This window comes from Hoplias malabaricus, chromosome 6 (assembly GCF_029633855.1).
Source record: "Hoplias malabaricus isolate fHopMal1 chromosome 6, fHopMal1.hap1, whole genome shotgun sequence".
Classification (NCBI taxonomy): Eukaryota; Metazoa; Chordata; class Actinopteri; order Characiformes; family Erythrinidae; genus Hoplias; species Hoplias malabaricus.
Genome location: NC_089805.1, coordinates 11983369 through 11989368, shown reverse-complemented (window position 1 = coordinate 11989368; position 6000 = coordinate 11983369). Strand labels below are relative to the sequence as shown.

The following is a 6000-nucleotide window of genomic DNA, read 5'->3' as shown; positions in this document are numbered from 1 at the left end:
GCTGAATCAGAACGACTCATTTTATCCCGTGTTTTATGAGGAATGAAAGGTTTCAGCTGCTAGTAAGGGATTCAGTGAGGCATTATTTTGTAGACACCCCCCCCCCCCCCCCCAAACGACTGACCCCGGGGGTTCTGGATAAATGAAGGCCACAGAGAGTGTAGATCCGTGTTCTAGATACTGATCCACCCTGAGGGAATATTGGTTCACTACAGGAACCAAGAACAAAGAGCAGAGAAAACAAAGAGGGAGAGCAGAGGGGTCTCACCTTCAGCAGCAGGGTCTTTTCTAAACAAGCGCCGTTACGTAACGGACCCCCGAGGAGAGAGTGGGTCCAGCTACGAGACCTCTGAGAGACAAAGGATGAGTCCACTGCAACAAAACAATCACATCCTCTCAGATTAGAGAGAGAGAGAGAGAGAGAGAGAGAAAGAGAGAGAGAAAGAGAGAGGGAGAGAGAGAAAGAGAGAGGGAGAGCGAGAGAGGAGGGGGGGAGGGGAGAGAGACAGACAGAGAGTGAGAGAGATAGAGAGAGAGAGAGAGAGAAAGAGAGAGAGAGAGGGAGAGAGTTAGAGATAGAGGGAGAGAGAGAGATTTACAAGCCGCTCGTTCAAAGATATGATCCACATATAAACAGGTGACAGTATCCATCACAGTGTGTGTGAGTGCTATTTCAGGACGGGTTTGTTACACAACGCCAGCCCATTCATCCAAAGCCCTTCCAGCGTTTTCTCTAGAAATCAGCCCAATACCCACAATCCACCTCTACCTCTGTGACCCTCCTGAGGCCTCAGGTGTGAAGACTTTAGGTTCTAACACAGGGTCTGGGTCAAAATGTTTAAGGGACAGATGTTAGAAGGACGCTTTTGGCTGGATGTTTTTGGTCAGTGGACTATTCTCAGTCCAGACACTGAGGGGTTTAAAAACTCCAGCAGCACTGCTGTGTCTGATCCACTCTACACCAGCACAACACACACCAACACACCACCACCACGTCAGTGTCACTGCAGCACTGAGAATGATCCACCACTACATCACACCTGCTCTGTGGGGGCCCTGAGCGCTGAAGAACAGGGGGAAAGGGGGATAATAAAGTATGCAAAACAACAGATAAAATAGAGTGTAGAAAGGAGAGCGTGTCTTTAATGTTTTGGCTGATTCTCCACCTGTATTCTCCAGATACTCAACCGGATTTAAACATGACCGCCGGCCTGTGGGGGACCCGCTCTATGGAGCCTAAGATGTGAGATCAAGCAGATAATCCCATAAACACTGTGGATTTAAGGTGTTAAAACTGACTGACTGCACCTTTAAAGATCAAGTCCCAGAGCATATGAACCATATATAAATAAATGTGTAAACAGCGCCCTGCTCTTTACTCGGCGCAAGTCAGGGCAGGTTTATTTTTATCTAAATCCTTGGCTGCTGCTTTTCTTTACCGCAGGCGAGCGAGAGAGCGGCTGAAAACAATTTCCAGTTTAACTGGCAACCAGCATTCCTCCTTAAAAGAGGAAAGAGAAAGAAAAAAGCAGCTCCTTAAACAAACACACTCTTCAACTGAAACTCTGTGAGGTCCAGACCTCAGGATTTGAGCGTAGACCCTGAGCCGCGCTTCACACAGCTGCTCCAGATTAACGCCCCGCTTTGGGCGCCATGTAACACCCGCTGGACACCGGAGGAATGACCACAACTTGCTTCATCCATTCATCTTTAAACATTCACTTCTCTGCATCAGCTTTCCTCATCCTGGCTCCTTAAACCTGACCCCACAAGCCCCACAGCAGTGTTCTCCCCCTGTGTAAACGCCCGCTTTCAGCACCTGTCCCTTTAAATGATAATGAGCCGCTCGCTGTTCGCCCCGTACCCGAGCGCACAGCAGTGAGGAGCGAGGAGCAGAAGCTCTGGTTTTTTACTGTTTTCGCTGTGTTCTCTTTCTTCTCCGTTCTCGATTTTCTCTGTTTTTACTCCGCGCTCGTTGTGTCTGTTTTGCTGCGTTTAACCTCGTCTTTGTGCTCTCAAATAAACACGGGTCCGGCGCTGTGATTGGACAGACTCAGACGAGGGGGCGGGGCCATTCTAAACTCTCTGTACTTGACGTCAGAAGCGGAGCAGAATCAGAGCGGCTTGTTTTATCCTGTGTTTCTGACTCAGGCAGCGCACAGAAAACTTGGGGTCTTGTTTCACAGTGTGTGGGTTGGTGGCCTCCAGATTCACATGTTAATGTGAACATGCACCGAACAAGGGATTTCTTTATTTTATGTCCCATTTAAGCCTGTCTAATGCACAGAAAAGCATTCCTTGTGTATGGAATAGGTTCTGCCGCTTTATACAACACACCAGCTTTAAACTGAATTACCAAAACCGTGTGTGAACAGGAACATTAGAAGTTAAAATCAGAGAGTGTTTTCCGTTTAAACCCGAGGCCTTTCTGGTGAATGGTAGGACACATCTAGAGCGTGCCCCCAATCCCCTCATCATCAGCGAGCGTTTTCCGTGTGAATGAATTCAGCAGGAATGTCGAAATCCGGGAGAATCTGTGGAATGTAAAGATTTACGGTCTTTGGCTCCCGGAGTCACAGTTTGAGGTTTGGAGGCAGAGACCCCGAGCTTTTGGGGTCATCTCGGGGCTCGTAAAGAGATTAGCGGAACGTTTAACATCTGTAAATCAAAGACGTGATCCGGCAGCATGGCAGAGTAACGGCCGCAGTGTGGAAACGCACTCCACCTTTACGGGAAAGTGATGCGTAGACGTTTCAGTGGGTATTCCGGGATATTCCACAGTGGCAGGACAGTGACAGGACACACGTGCATCTGTAAATATCTCAGTGACCGCCAGGTGTTTACACCTCTGTTTTAAAAAAGGTGTGTGGTCAGTCGTTTGATTTTGACCCAGTGTGTGTTCTCCTTGAGCTTCCTGGACTTACGCTCATGTCTCCGGGTCCACGACCCAATGTAATCCAACAACACACAGCGGGTTATCGCATTCGGAGTGTAGTCTTAGCATTACGGCTGGAGCATACTTCACACAAGGACGCTAACACAGCCTCGTTTTGTTTAAAGATGTGTCACGGCGCACTTTGTAACAGTGCAGGTGTGAGCTACATTCTGAGCGATGTTGCTAGGGCTGTCGCGGTGAAAGAATTTCCTATGCTGTGTTTTAATGGTGCTCTGTCAGAGATTGTGGGTTCAACTCCCGCTCCGGGTGACTGTCTGTGATGAGTGTGGTATCTTCTCCCTGTGTCTGCATGGGTTTCCTCCGGGTGACTGTCTGTGATGAGTGTGGTGTTTTCTCCCTGTGTTTGTGTGGGTTTCCTCCGGGTGATTGTCTGTGAGGAGTGTGGTGTGTTTTCTGTGTCTGCGTGGGTTTCCTCCGGGTGACTGTCTGTGAGGAGTGTGGTGTGCTCTCCCTTTGACTGCGTGGGTTTCCTCCGGGTGACTCTCTGCAAGGAGTGTGGTGTGTTCTCCCTGTGACTGCGTGGGTTTCCTCCGGGTGCTCTGGTTTCCTCTCACACTCCAAAAACACACGGTGGTAGGTGGATTGATGACTCAAAAGTGTCCATAGGTGTGAGTGTGTGTTGCACTGTGAAGGACTGTTGGACCCCCTCCAGGGTGTGTTCCTGCCTTGCGCCCAGTGATTCTGGGTAGGCTCCGGACCCACCACCACCCTGAACTAGATAAAGGTTACAGACAAAGTATGAATGAATGAATGAATGAATGAAGGAAGGAATGAATGAATGAATTCTCAGACGCAGTCTCTCGTGAGTTTTATTTCACAGAGATATTACTGAAATAATAAATATTCACTTCTGTAAACGTTGTGTGCTACTTCTTAGGGGGAATATACATTAAGACCTTTAACCACATGGCACTGTGTCCTCTGTAAGATGTTAGCCTCAGCGCATTGCTGCTTCAGCAGCAGCCGCCCAGTCTAAGTGCTTTATAAAGCATAGAGATGGGTGCACTGCTCTGCAGAAGCTTTTAGTGCCAGAGCCAGGCCTCCTCCTGACCCTCAGCTCCAGTTCATTCCATAAAAGAGTGCAACATCTGATCCTTCTTTACGTTATCTCCACCTCGCCAGCTCCTACACAACACCCAGCACAAAGAGAGGGCGGGTCTGTTTTCACATTTCACCCCCACCGCTCGTCCGTTCAGGCTCAGTCTGCTCTTTTACAGTGAAGGAAATACTATGAGCCGCATTCACGAGCACGTTACGTTCATAACAGAACTGTTCAGCTATAGTTCTCCTCCAAGCGTGCTGAACTCCAAGTGGGTAAATATTGGGATTTGTCCCTGATCACTAGGCTTTCTCTCTCTCTGTTCACGGCAAAGAAACGCCATCTGGAGGTTTTTAGACAACGGAGAGACTCCAAACGCTGAATAGCACCAACCGAGATGAGGATGTTGCTCTATTCCTGATCCATAGGGGGGTAACACTGACTTATTTTTATCGTTACAGTTACATTACTTAAGGTTGGAACTGACTCTAAATTCAGGAGAGCGCTAACTGCATGAAAGTAAACACAGAGCGAAAGTGCTACAAAACCAAACAGCTTGAGTTACACATGAGTTTCTGTGGGAATTCAAACAGTGAATAAACACTTACAGACAATGTACACTTCAGACACCAACAAGACACAGTTGCTTCTTACTCACACACGCCGCTCCACATTAAAAGATACAGTCGCTTCTTACTCACACACATCGCTCCACACTAAAAGATACAGTCGCTTCGTACTCACACACACCGTTCTACATTAGAAGATACAGTCACTTCTTACTCACACACACCGCTCCACATTAGAAGATACAGTCACTTCTTACTCACACACATCGCTCCACACTAAAAGATACAGTCGCTTCGTACTCACACACACCGTTCTACATTAGAAGATACAGTCACTTCTTACTCACACACACCGCTCCACATTAGAAGATACAGTCACTTCTTACTCACACACACCGCTCCACATTAAAAGATACAGTCACTTCTTACTCACACACATCGCTCCACACTAAAAGATACAGTCGCTTCGTACTCACACACACCGTTCTACATTAGAAGATACAGTCGCTTCGTACTCACACACACCGTTCTACATTAGAAGATACAGTCACTTCTTACTCACACACACCGCTCCACCTTAAAAGATACAGTCACTTCTTACTCACACAAACCACGCCACATTAAAAGATACAGTCGCTTCTTACTCACACACACCGCTCCACATTAAAAAATACAGTCGCTTCTTACTCACACACACCTCTCCACCTTAAAAGATACAGTCGCTTCTTACTCACACACACTGCTCCACCTTAAAAGATACAGTCGCTTCTTACACACACCACTCCACCTTAAAAGATACAGTTGCTTCTTACTCACATGCTCTGCTCCACCTTAAAAGATACAGTCGCTTCTTACTCACACACACCACTCCACCTTAAAAGATACAGTCGCTTCTTACTCACACACACCGCTCCACATTAAAAGATACAGTCGCTTCTTACTCACATGCACTGCTCCACCTTAAAAGATACAGTCGCTTCTTACTCACACACACCGCTCCACCTTAAAAGATACAGTCGCTTCTTACTCACACACACCGCTGCACCTTAAAAGATACAGTCGCTTCTTACTCACACACACCACTCCACATTAAAAGACACTGAGCTTTGGAATCTAAACAACCAGAGAGAACTGTGATTGCACACAATCAGACCTCTTCTGTAATTAACATTAAAGTCAGCAGCAGCATGTTCAGGTGGGCTTACACACACACACACACACACACACACACACATACACACACACAGAAATGTGACACATAATCCTCAGTCACTCCACCATGATTTCATGAGTTGAAATAACACCGTAAAAGCCAAAATATCTGTGAAACACTTAATTGTTTTCAGTCGTTTCAAACCCGATTAACTGCCCAGCCCTAGTCACTGTCAGAGTTTCACTTTATCAGCTCACGTTTTTCCTCTCTCTCTAACACACAT

At 47.0% G+C, this 6000-nt stretch overlaps 1 protein-coding gene across 3 annotated transcripts in view; it reads right to left on the bottom strand.

Moving 5' to 3' along the window:
• Window positions 1-6000, bottom strand: part of thrb (thyroid hormone receptor beta) — a 77464-nt gene that overhangs the window by 68076 nt on the left and 3388 nt on the right. The window lies entirely within an intron of this gene.